The sequence below is a fragment of the Leptinotarsa decemlineata genome, unplaced genomic scaffold (assembly GCF_025532065.1).
Source record: "Leptinotarsa decemlineata unplaced genomic scaffold, Ldec_3_MD MMD2_tig00026358_RagTag_RagTag, whole genome shotgun sequence".
NCBI lineage: Eukaryota > Metazoa > Arthropoda > Insecta > Coleoptera > Chrysomelidae > Leptinotarsa > Leptinotarsa decemlineata.
The window spans coordinates 10,089,029-10,102,083 of NW_027412703.1; the positions used below are offsets into that span (position 1 = coordinate 10,089,029).

General features: G+C 35.0%; 1 long non-coding RNA gene across 2 annotated transcripts in view; it reads left to right on the forward strand.

The window, feature by feature from the left end:
- The window catches only part of LOC141486556 (uncharacterized), a 368,992-nt gene that overhangs the window by 189,269 nt on the left and 166,668 nt on the right, over nucleotides 1–13,055 (forward strand). For both annotated transcript variants that reach the window (XR_012467920.1, XR_012467919.1), the window contains exon 3: nucleotides 8,734–8,784. This is a non-coding gene — a long non-coding RNA (uncharacterized lncRNA). The remainder of the gene's footprint in view (nucleotides 1–8,733; nucleotides 8,785–13,055) is intronic.

Below are 13,055 nucleotides of genomic sequence, written 5' to 3' on the forward strand. Positions count from 1 at the left end.
GCTAGCTTCTGGATTACGAGAAGAAATAATATGCACACTCTCTTTCATTCGGGTGACGGACTGCGCCCTGCTGCGATACTTCTATCAGACAGGCTAGTTTCCTCAGACCTCTTTGTCGCACATATTCCCTTGAATCAAAATTTCGCTTCATGAAGCTCGCCAACCGTTTTTCAGGCCAAATTTTTTGCGAATAATTATATATTATCGTGTTCGTAAAGAAGCAGCCTTTGCTCTGAAATGATATTCATTCATCAAACTAATAAATGACTTGTGTGTATTACTAGTTTGAACATACCGGTTTATACTTGCCGACCAAATGGTTAAACCAAAAAAAAGAAATTTAAAAAAATGCATTCTGTCATACGATTAAATGTGTCACTACCAGTTATATCGCAGGAATCGAAAGGTGCTTACTCGTATTAAAAAATGACAAGATCATCAAATGGATTGAAGGGCAAAAGGTAAAAGATACAGATGAACGAGGTGCATGTATGAATGTAGAGAGTTAACAAAGAAGTACATTTGAAATAATTTGCGAAAATTCATGCGTTAATATGCATGCGTTACCAATATGGCAAGGGTGACATGACAATAGATCAAATTCAATGACAAGAATTTGAAGGGTGTATTAGCAATGAAGGGAATGTCCCAAAAAATTATTGAAGGGCAACCGAGAATGTTAGCAGTATAAATTCGAAAATAATTTCCACTGATATAAAAAACTGAAGTAATAATATTTCAAACAATACCAACTATAAATCATTAAAAAAAAAGCGTGAATAAAGCGTTCGAAACATTTGATAGTGATATTTCATTTGATGTTGTTACAACGTACATTCGTCAGATCATTAATGAAAATGGAATTTAGACTTTTCGTTTCTGGTTGTTGGTGTTGCTTCAAAGAACGTGTGTTTTTGAAAATTTAATTCAATCACGCTGAGGCGTACTTCATATAAGCAAAATAGGAATCAATAAAATGATATATGAATAATATTCATTCAATTTGGTCCATTATAGATTTCCACACTGTATAACTATTCCACAAGTAACATTATGAGTTGTACAACTATTTCATTTTAAATCTTTCCCAAGTTATTATAGTATATTCAGTAATAATGTTTCCGCATCGTTATTGGGATTTCATAGTTAGAATAGGCCAACGTTTCAATTACCGTAATGCTATGACAAGTATACGAATACTCCATCATAGATATTACGATGTGGGTTGTGCCATTGATTGAACGTATTATTACTCCAATAAAACCAAAAGAAATAATCTCGAGTAGGCAAGATTAGTGAAGTATTCAAATAATAAAATGGAATTCTAACGTTCTACATCAGATTAGAGCCGTCTAAATTCCTGAAGTGGATAAGGACAGTTTCAAGAGATATTTTCGTCCTGGACTCTTTCAATTTTTTACGGGGGATACCGATTTCTATCCATTCACAAGAATGAAATGCAATTGATGAAACGTAACGGAACCACATATGACTCATGAATTTTCATCGAGAATATTGTTCAATAACAAAGTGTGTTTTCGAATTCCTCCCTAAAATTTTTGAAAACTCCATGCGAAATGGGCTTGTTTCATGCTATGGGAAATGATACTGGTTTGCTTATAGACTGATCAAGTTAGGGGTATATTATACTTATCAAGCCTAATCGGTCCGAAGATCTCTTTATATTTGCAGAAAAAAGAACAATTCGTAAAGCAAGAATTTAAATAGGCTGCGTGTCTGTTGACCAATAAAATTGATCGTGTTTGGAGCGGAGTTGCCAAATGTATTGGTTTTGAATATCCAATCACAGATCTGAGGTTCCAATTTGACAGACGCCATTTTTGTTGTTATTGTTGTCAACTCGGTTTGAATAAACTGTTACAATTATCTAATTAAAGAATGTTTTTTTTTTGTAAAAGGTAGGTCTCGGCGGGTGCCTATTTTGCTGCATATTCCGGTAGTTTAAATTCCGAAAAATATTTTTTCAGGTTATTTTTGAATTGAATTTTACCATTTTTACCACCAAAATGGTTGAAATATGTTTTATACCTAGTTGTAAAAACAGATCATCCATATATCAGACAAAAAGCTTTTCAGCGTTCCAAAAAACAAAACTCCAAGAGACCTATGATTTTCTTCAGTTGGCCGAGCTAAAATAAAAATTAGAACAAAACTTTCCATCCTTCGATAAAAGACAAAGTCTGAAATGAATGTCATAAATAAAATAATAAATAAAAGGGACCTACTAAATATAACACCGACCGTTTCAATTTTTCATTCTTCATTTTGGTACCAAAGTATTGCAAATTTTTCAAGTAAAATGTATCGATCATTTCAAAATCGACTCTTGGTGAGTTGTGGGAGTCAACTTTAAGAAAACTAATATACAAACCAGCATACACTACAGAGGGCGCTGGCTGAATGGATGACAATATGACTGATATACCAGTAACGTTAAATTTCTTATTTTTGATGAGTGGTGTGAATACATAATTGATTTATCTTATTAGGGTTCATGAGCATTCGAAAAGCATTTGAAAATACAGCTCGTTAAATTATATTCAGAATCATGTTTAGATATAACTTGTACTATATCAGTTATCAAGGCCAATATTATTGTATATTTATTTGTTTGCTGGCTTTATATTCAAAAAACAAGAATGAATAATCACAGAAAATTCCAATTGATCGTTCATTTTCTCAGGAAAATAGAGTACCCATATCACAATTTATTGGTTCATTCGGCATTGAAGATGTACTCATATCGGATCCATTCTGCTTGTTTTTGCAACATTGAGTTTCAACTTTTTCTGCTGACAGCTCGCATGGGAACTATTCGTTTTTTCATCGAGTTTAGTTTGTGTGTGTTTCAAAAGTGTTTTAGAGATGTATTTGAATATTAATATGGTGCATTCTTGTGCTGAATTCAATTATGCGTAAAGGCACAAGAAAACAGAAAGCGCATTGGTTTATAGGTGGGTTTAAAAAAAATCTGAATTTCACTAGTTCGGACTTTCATTGTCTACTATATAAAATGTTTTGAAATCCCTGAAGCAACTAAAAAAGAAGAATTGAAAATGAATAGCTGAAAATAACAATTATATTAATATAATAATTAATATAATTATATTTTTAATTCTTCTTTTTTAGTTGTTTCAGGGATTTCGAAACATTTTATATAAGAGACAATGGAAGTCCGAACTAGTGAAATTCATCATGAAACATTGACAATCACCTTCAAACAAACGTTAAAAAAATCTGTTTAAACCAGCTGTCGCACCCCTACGAACGATAACCCTCAGAAGTCGAAACTTATGCGAGCTAAGGATTAACGAGGTCTCATCTTTCAACGTGTGATTCCTAACACGGGATTTCATATAATGAGTTTAGGTTCCCAAAGGATAAAATGATGAGAATAAGAATCGGTCAAAGTATTGGATAGAAAGAATTACAATCCTTCTACTCTTCCAAGACTTCATAGAAATCATTTAGAAAGTGACTATAAATGAAAGGAGAACGAAAATATTGAATTTGATGACACAGTTTTCAATTTCAACTTCAAGTATTCTCCACATAAAGTATTATCTGAAATCGATACTGTTTCTGAAAATATGAAACAAAATGAATTAATATTTTTGCAAAAAAAGCCAATGCTTTTCATTTTACTTCATAAAAGTTTATCATAATATGATTATTGATATTAACTCAAAAGATTTTGTTAGAACAGTTCGAGTACAATCAATTCTGTCTATACTTGACCTCATTCAACCTTCCTCTCAAGTTTTGGAAGATTTAACATATTACCCAAGAGAGCCTATGACGCTTGAACTTAGTAGCAATATTAGAAAGAGGAATGTATGTAGGAATCGTTATTTTTTTATAATAAATTGCAGTTGTACAAATAGAGGATTGTAGAATAAAACGAATATTTGAAATGATTCTCCAATCCAGTTTGCTATATTCTTTGATTTTCATAACTGTATATTATTAAATATGGCATAAAATCATAGTTTAGGTAAATATTTTATGATCTTTCGACTTTGTGTACTGATTTTAGATAAAGAACTCATTTCCAGACATGATTTTGCTGTACATTTTATTCCGTGTGGAGAATTTTTCATTAACTGAAACGTTAACATGATCATATCCACTTCCATAATCAAATTTATAATTATAGGCTTCGTAAATTAAGATACGATTTGGAAATGTTGATTATTTCTACTGTTCATATTGGTCAATCGAACAAGAAGCGGAAATAGGCCAGTGATGTCATAGGTCTACCACATTCGATTTTTAATAATCAATTACGAGAAAACTACGTTACTGTTTTTCAATTTGAAATTTCTATCAAGTGAACTATAAACCAAAAATTATGAAACATGCCCATTGACTAGTTTGCTGGTCTCATTCTCAGATGTTGGTTGCCAGTGATATAACTATCACTGATATGTCAAGTCGCCACCTGAAAACTCACTCACTGTTGCCAATCTTGCCAGTTGACATGAAGAAGTTCATCTCGATTTATTAGAAAATCTCTCGTCAACTACTGTGAGACAGGAATAATGTGAGGCACTGTTTTTCTGAAAATGCTGGAGACTTTCCTGTAAAAGTTAATTATCATCCGTATCAACCTGACTTTCTATCCCGTTAGTGATTAGAGGGTCATTATCCATTCCAAATATTTTAGGTACAGATCAACGCCGTGTTGATATCTAAAGAACGTGCTTTCAGCTAATGCCACTATTGGTATATCGGAAATGGTGAGATGTAGAAGTTTGGTTGAATTGGACGAAAGTTTGGTGACGATGGAAATCCATAAAAACTTCACAGAGCAACTTCATTGGCTCCTGACCGAGTACTGATATTCATTTATTTTCCTCAATTTCATTAGCTACTGAATATAAAATAACAAATTCAACCATGCATCACCCCCGTCAGAGATGTCTTAAAAAATGGAGACTAATATAGTTTTTAGTATTTAGAACACGAGGCATATATTAAGTGCATATATATCTTTTAGAAATTTGCAAGTAGATGTGAATGCTTCTACATTTTATCAAGATTTTGGTGTGATATAGGCACAAGTACTGAATAATAAATGATTTTTATAAAAGTTGAATGTCTATTTCTGCTGTTTTAGCCAGATGATTTTTTTTCTTTCTATTGGTTTGTAACTTTTTTTTTCCGATACGATTTTTTTCCATCGTAACTTCATGTGAAGTCAATGGAAAATCTGAGTTTTATTGGGAAAAAAAATTCAGTGATCAAGGTTTGATGACATCTTTGTCATAGATGTATTTCATACATGGCCGTTTCTGCAGTGGTTTCTATGGAAACCCTTGGATACGTACATGAAAATGCATTGGTATTCATATCACCCTGTAAATTTCCTCTTGGAGTTCTAGAAGAATATTGGTCTCTACTTTTGACACATATCATCTGACAAGGATCAGAATGACCTGACTCTGCTATTGATTTTTCGATTTTCCGTCATGAAAGTGGCAACTGAAATTGATGAAAAAACTGGCTGGTAAAAAAAAGGTTGTCACGGAATCCAAAATCTGAAACTTCTTATTTAGAAACGATTCATACATGAAAAACACAAGAAATTTCATTGCGAAATCAGTCAATTTTAGTTTGTTGCTGATATCTTCAAAAAGGATATTGATAAATGCGATGTGAAGATACATTTTCATTTTTTTCACAAACAGGCAACTTTTGTCTTATTCTACCAATCTTGTAACTCTTACAATTTCCAAGATAGCAATAGCGGGAACAGCTAAAAAAACTGTTTAGTATATATACATAGTTTTTGGGAAAGAAAGTTTTTGGCTTTCTACTACTCCATCATGATAAAAAAAAGGATGAGAAAATCTTCCAAAGAAAGGAAGGAACTAATCAATTTGAAAATAGGTAACTCTATACATGGATGTGTAGATCATGCAAAGAAGTAACTTCCAGACACGAACTGAAAGAAAGTCCTCCTGAAACAGCTACTTTCATGAAAACATTGAATTACATGGAAAAAAAATCTTTCGAAACAAATACTTCTATATGAACACTGAAATATACAGAAGATACTTTTCTCCACTCGGTTTGTATTTCAAACATTCGTTGTGGAATAAAAATCAGAATCATTCACATGAGTTCTACTTTAAATGAATGGTAACGAATTGCACTTACATGGAACACTGTCATCCTCACTGGTATACATCGATGTTTCGCATTAAGACACTTGCCCCAAGGCTCTTCAGTACCTTTCTATAATGTTATCCAATTTGGTACTGAAGAGCCTTGGGGCAAGTGTCTCAAGGCGAAACATCGATGGAGGATGACAGTGTTCCATGTAAGTGCAATTTGTTACCATTCATTTAAAGTAGAACTCATGTGAATGATATCTGATTTTTATTCCACAACGAATGTTTGAAATACAAACTGAGTAGGGAAAAGTATCTTCTGTATAATTCAGTGTTCATATAGAAGTATTTGTTTCGAAAGAATTTTTTTTTCTTTCGTGTAATTCAACGTTTACATGAAAGTAGCTGTTTCAGGAGAACGTTCTTTCAGTTTGTGTCTGAAATTTACTTCTTTGCATGATCTACACATCCATGTATAGAGTTACTTATTTTTAAATTGATTACTTCCTCCCTTTCTTTGGAAGATTCCCTCATCCTTTTTTTGTATCAAGATGCAGTAGTAAAAAGCCAAAAACTTTCTTTCCCAAAAATTAATCTCTCCTAAAAATATAACCCCTTCAATTCAAATAAAATTCCTCTTGGCTGGGATTAAATCAAATAGGTGAATGAATGTCATTACGATGTCATCGATGACATAAGCAGATCAAGCTTATTCCGTGACATTAAAAATCGTAATTCATGAATGAATTGTGTATATTTTCTATAATGTTATCCAATTTGGTACTGAATATCTTTGGAAGTGTCTTAAGACGAAACATCGATGTATACCAGTGAGGATGACAGTGTTCCATGTGCAATTTGTTACCATTCATTTAAAGTAGAACTCAAGTGAATGATATCTGATTTTTATTCCACAACGAATATTTCAAATACAAACTGAGTAGAGAAAAGTATCTTCTGTATAATTCAGTGTTCATATAGAAGTATTTGTTTCGAAAGAATTTTTTTCTTTCGTGTCATTCAATGTTTATATGAAAGTAGCTGTTTCAGGAGGACTTTCTTCCAGTTCGTGTTTGAAAGTTACTTCTTTGCATGATCTACATATCCATGTATAGAGTTACTTATTTTCAAATTGATTACTTCCTTCCTTTCTTTGGAAGATTCCCTCATCCTTTTTTTGTATCAAGATGGAGTAGTAGAAAGCCAAAAACTTTCTTTCCCAAAAACTAATCACAACTAAAAATATAAACACTTCAATTCAAATAAAATTCCTCTTGGCTGGGATTAAATCAAATAGGTGAATGATGTCATTACGATGCCATCGATGACATAAGCAGATCAAGCTTATTCTGTGACATTAAAAATCGTAATTCATGAATGAAGTGTGTGTATTTTCTATAATGTTATCCAATTTGGTACTGAAGAGCCTTGGGTCAAGTGTCTTAAGGCGAAACATAGATGTATACCACTGAGGATGAATTTTTTTTCTTTCGAGTAATTCAATGTTTATATGAAAGTAGCTGTTTCAGGAGGACTTTTTTTCAGTTTGTGTCTGAAATTTACTTCTTTGCATGATCTACACATCCATGTATAGAGTTACTTATTTTCAAATTGATTACTTCCTTTCTTTGGAAGACTCCCTCATCCTTTTTTTGTATCAAGATGGAGTAGTAGAAAGCCAAAAACTTTCTTTTACAAAAATCAATCACTCCTAAAAATATAACCCCTTCAATTTAAATAAAATTTCTTCCAGATGGGATTGAATCAAATAGGTGAATAAATATCATCACGATGTCATCGATGACATAAGCAGATCAAGCTTATTCCGTGACATTAAAAATCGTAATTTATGAATGAATTGTGTGTATTTTCTATAATGTTATCCAATTTGGTACTGAAGAGCCTTGGGTCAAGTGTCTTAAGGCGAAACATAGATGTATACCACTGAGGATGACAGTGTTCCATGTAAGTGCAATTTTTTATCATTCATTTAAAGTAGAACTCATATGAATGATATTTGATTTTTATTCCACAACGAATATTTGAATTACAAACTGAGTAGAGAAAAGTATCTTCTGTAAAATTCAGTATTCATATAGAAGTATTTGTTTCGAAAGAATTTTTTTTCTTCCGTGTAATTCAATGTTTATATGAAAGTAGCTGTTTCAGGAGGACTGTCTTCCAGTTTGTGTCCAAAATTTACTTCTTTGCATGATCTACACATCCATGTATAGAGTTACTTATTTTCAAATTGATTACTTCCTTCCTTTCTTTGAAAGATTCCCTCATCCGTTTTTTCCATCAAGATTGAGTAGTAGGAAGCCGAAAACTTTCTGTCCTAAAAATTAATCACTCTTAAAAATATAACCCCTTCAATTCAAATATTCATAGTGTATTGTCACTGCAATAACGACAATTTCATTCATATAAGAACATAGGCTTCAACGGCCGGATTCACTATTGAAGAGAACAAAATTCGGGCAGGTAGGCCGAGCATATTTTTGGTGAATCCCAATGATTTCGTTGAAACGGATTGAATTGTTTTTTAGTTATCATTTTTTTCCTCTATTTATACTAATCATTTTAATTTTTACAGATTCTCGTAATCCCGACCACGACGCTGATTTGTGAAGTCATCAAATGGATGGTGAGTGTGATGACTTGATTTCTCTCAAATAGATATAATGACGAAAAAATTAAAGGCTAGGCCACCAAAGCAGAGTTTTACAGCGATAAAACGCTTCTTTCTAACATATCACTGATTCTCATAACTTCACGAAGATAACACAACAATTATTCAAATCAAACTCACCTTCATTACCAACAATTTATATATGATACTAGCGACCGTCCCGGCTCGGCACGGGTGCAATGCCTATACTAAATATAAATTCACCCGCCGGAAATTCAAGGTCAAGGAGAAACAGTGATGAAAATATAATTTTGTTTTATGAACGGGCTCATATACCTCGGCTGGCGCCTCAGTTGGAATACTTAAAAAATCTTTTTTTATTGCACATCTGCAATATGAAACAAACTCAAATGCGAAATTTCTGCCTCGAAAAATACACCGGTATCGAAAACAGTGATGCAAAGGACACTTTATTTCATACACGCTACATTTTCAGGTTCAGGGTCACCAGGGGCTGCCCTCAAGGTGGGATACTATCTCCCTTTCTGTGGTCGCTCCTGGTGGATAGTCTGCTTGATGCCATCAACAGAAGAAAAGTTGATCTGCAAGCTTATGCAGATGACCTAGTCATCCTGGCAAGGTCTACGTCGGGAAGGGTAGCTTATAATATTCTTCAGAGCGCGTTGGACGTTGTTCACAGTTGGTGCCTGAGGGAGCAGATGTATGTCAACCCCAGCAAAACTGTGTTAATCCCCTTCACCAAGAGAAGAAAAATTGTACGATCTAACGCCAATTTCCCTCAATGGTGTGGTCAGTCCATTTGGAACGGAGGTGAAATATCTTGGCATTGTCCTCGATAAAAGACTCACCTGGAACGCTCACTTGAAAAAAGTTTTACACAAAGCCAGACTGTCTCTATGGACATGTCGAAGGATTTGTGGTAAAACTTTGATGTGTAAATCCATTGGATTTATGTGATGATTGTCAGACCAATGATCACTTATTGTGTAATTGCTTGGTGGCCGAAGGCTTTACAGAAAACGGCCCAAGCGAAGCTCGCTGGCTCACAGAGATAGGCTCGTCTGGCTATCAGTGGTGCCATCAGTACCACACCGTCAGCGGCCATGGAGATCCTTCTAGATTTACCTCCTCTCCACATTTTTCTGGAAAGAGGCTACTTATGATGCACTGTTTGGAAAGATTTTCAAGGAACTAGGTATGAAGGTGGTTTTTAAAACAAGTCATACAATACAGAGCCTTTTGGGAAGTCCAAAAGACAAAGTCGAGAGTTCGGAAAAGTCTGGAATTTACGGAATTGAATGTAAGGACTGCGATGCAAAATATTATGGACAGACAAAAATATCTATTGAAGTAAGATATAAGAAACACATAGCACACTTAAAATATGGAAGACCTGAAAAGTCAGCAGTCGCCCATCATATTTTGCTACAAAACCATTCCATAGACTTCAGTTCATTAAGATTAGTTAGACAAGTTAACAACAACAGGCAACTAGATGCCTATGAGAGTGTAGAAATAAGTAAACACAATGATATTATGAATAACGATGACGGACTTATATAACTTGTTGAAATAATATTGTTGAGTTTATTGATTACTACATGAGGACACATTGCAAAAATAAATTTAGATAGGCAATATTGTGAAATTGATTTTTATATAGCTGAAAATTGTTTTATATACAGCTATAACAGTTAAACATATATTGTGAAATAATGGATAAGGCAAAATTGTAAAATTAATTTAGGTTGGTATACCTGTATGGGTGGTACACCTGGATGGTTTACCTGTATGGGATATCTATATAGCACAAATAGCGTTAGCTTCGCGTTAGTTTCCAGTTTAATCTTCCTCTTTGAAGATGATCACTTGGTGATCGAAACACGTGTCGAGGTGTTGAAAATAACGACTTGGTGTTGATAAAAAACTCCAGTAATATTAAAGAGAGGCTAGGTGGACTGCATACAGACTTATGCACATTGCCAATTGCACAAATCAATTCAATGCAGAGTGCAACAGACTGTTGGTTGACATTGGAAGTCACAGCATTCTGGAAATAGCCTCTGACTTAATGACACAATGGTGTGGTCATTCCATTTGGAACGGAGGTGAAATATCCTGGCATTGTCCTTGATAAAAGACTCACCTGGAACGCTCACTTGGAAAAAGTTTTACACAAAGCCAGACTGTCTCTATGGACATGTCGAAGGATTTGTGGTAAAACTTAGGGTTTAGGTCTCAAACAAATCCATTGGATTCATGTGATGATTGCAAGCCTGTCTCTGATTACTGAGACAGGCTTGTCTGGCTATCAGTGGTGCCATACCATCAGCGGCCATGGAGATCCTTCTAGATCTACCTCCTCTCCACATTTTTCTGGAAAGAGAAGCTAAATGGACTGCATAAAGACTTGTGCATATTTCCAATTGCACAAATCAATTCAATGCAGAGTGCAACAGACTGTTGCTTGACATTAGAAATCACAGCATTCTGGAAATGACCTCTGACTTTATGCCTCCAACTATCAACTACGAACTGCCTTATAAAATAATGTTCCTGAGTAGAGAGGACTGAATCCTCCGGGTGAAGGAAATATTGAGAGCAGATAATTGTTGGTTCACAGATGAATCAAAAACACCTTCCGGTTCTGGTGCAGGTGTTTTCAGTCGCAGACCCAGGACACAGTTATCTACCTGCCTAGGAACTTATGCGACTGTATTTCAAGCGGAAATTTACGCTATGGAATTGTGTGCGGAGAGATTGGGTAAATTCAAGCTCACTCACAAGTCAATAAAAATATTTTCGGACAGTCATGCGGCGTTGAAAGCTCTTGGCTTCTACCGAGCAACGTCTAAATTGGTAGCAAACTGCCGAAAACGACTCTCTTCGATAGAATAACAGATTGTCTCTGGTCCGGATTCCTGGCTATACTGGCCAGGAAGGCAATAAAGCTGCTGACTCTCTTGCAAAGGAAGGTGCTGCAAGCGGCTTCATTGGACCAGAACCTGTCATTGACATCGCTTTGGGCTTTGCCAAACAAACACTGAACACCTGGATGGCAAGAAGATTCATGGACTTCTAGCAGAACTTCCAAGATTGGCTCACTGCAAGGCGTTTATTTACCCTTCGAAGCTTGATTACAAACAGTTGTTGGACTACAGTAGGGATGAACTACGATGTCTAACAGGCCTTCTTTAGGTCACTGTCATTTGAATCATCATATGCAGAGACTTGGACTGTCGCAAGACAGTGTGTTTCGCATCTGTCTGGAAAATGATCAAACAGCAGAGCATATACTTTGTGCCTGCCCCGCTGGGGACCAAATCAGGTTCTCTGAGTCCGACAGATCCGTACTCTCACCATCTGACCTGAAAGACCACTCACCACACAAACTAATCGGCTTCGTTAAGAAGTTGGGTTTATATGGCTGAATGTGAATAGGTGTGAGCCACAATAAATCCTTGTGGGTTGCGGTGGAGGGTCGAATAGACCCACTCACTTTAGACCTACCTACCTACCTACCTACCGTGGCTGGTGCCTCGATTGGAATATTGAAAACTCCTCTCTTATTACACACTACATGACTGGGTCATCACCCGAAGACGATTGTGGATACTACTAATCGAAACATCGTGATGTAACTTGGCTTGGAATCTCATAGTTTTTTTATTTATTGTTCAATTGTTCTATTTTTTATTTGTATTTTATCTCACTGTAATTTCATTTCCGGGTTTTTTTTGCTTATTATACCTAATTGTTATTTTCAGCCATTTTTTTTAATTTTTAATTTGTATTGGTTTTTTCAGGTATTTCAAACCATTTCAAATAATACTAGTACTATGTTGCTGTATCGCTGCTGTTCCAATGTTTTGACAGAATCAGAATCAACGAATTTAGGCGTGCTCAGCGTTATAGAACAGTGCTTTCAAAAAATTGTTCTACAGCGCCATCTAGTAGCGAGTCACAGAAAAATTGAGAGCCTAAAAACCTTCTCTATGAAAAATTACCTATGCATGTCAAGTTTCATCACGATCGATTGAGCGATGTATAGAAGTTTATCACTTACGAACCAACCAACCAACCAACGAACATCCATTTTTATATATTAGACTAGTACTATTTTGCTGTATCGCTGCTGTTCCAATGTTTTCACAGAATCAGAATCAACGAACTCAGGCGTGCGCAGCGTTATAGAACAGTGCTTTCAAAAAATTGTTCTACAGCGCCGTCTAGTGGCCAGTTATAGAAAAATTGATAGCCTAAAA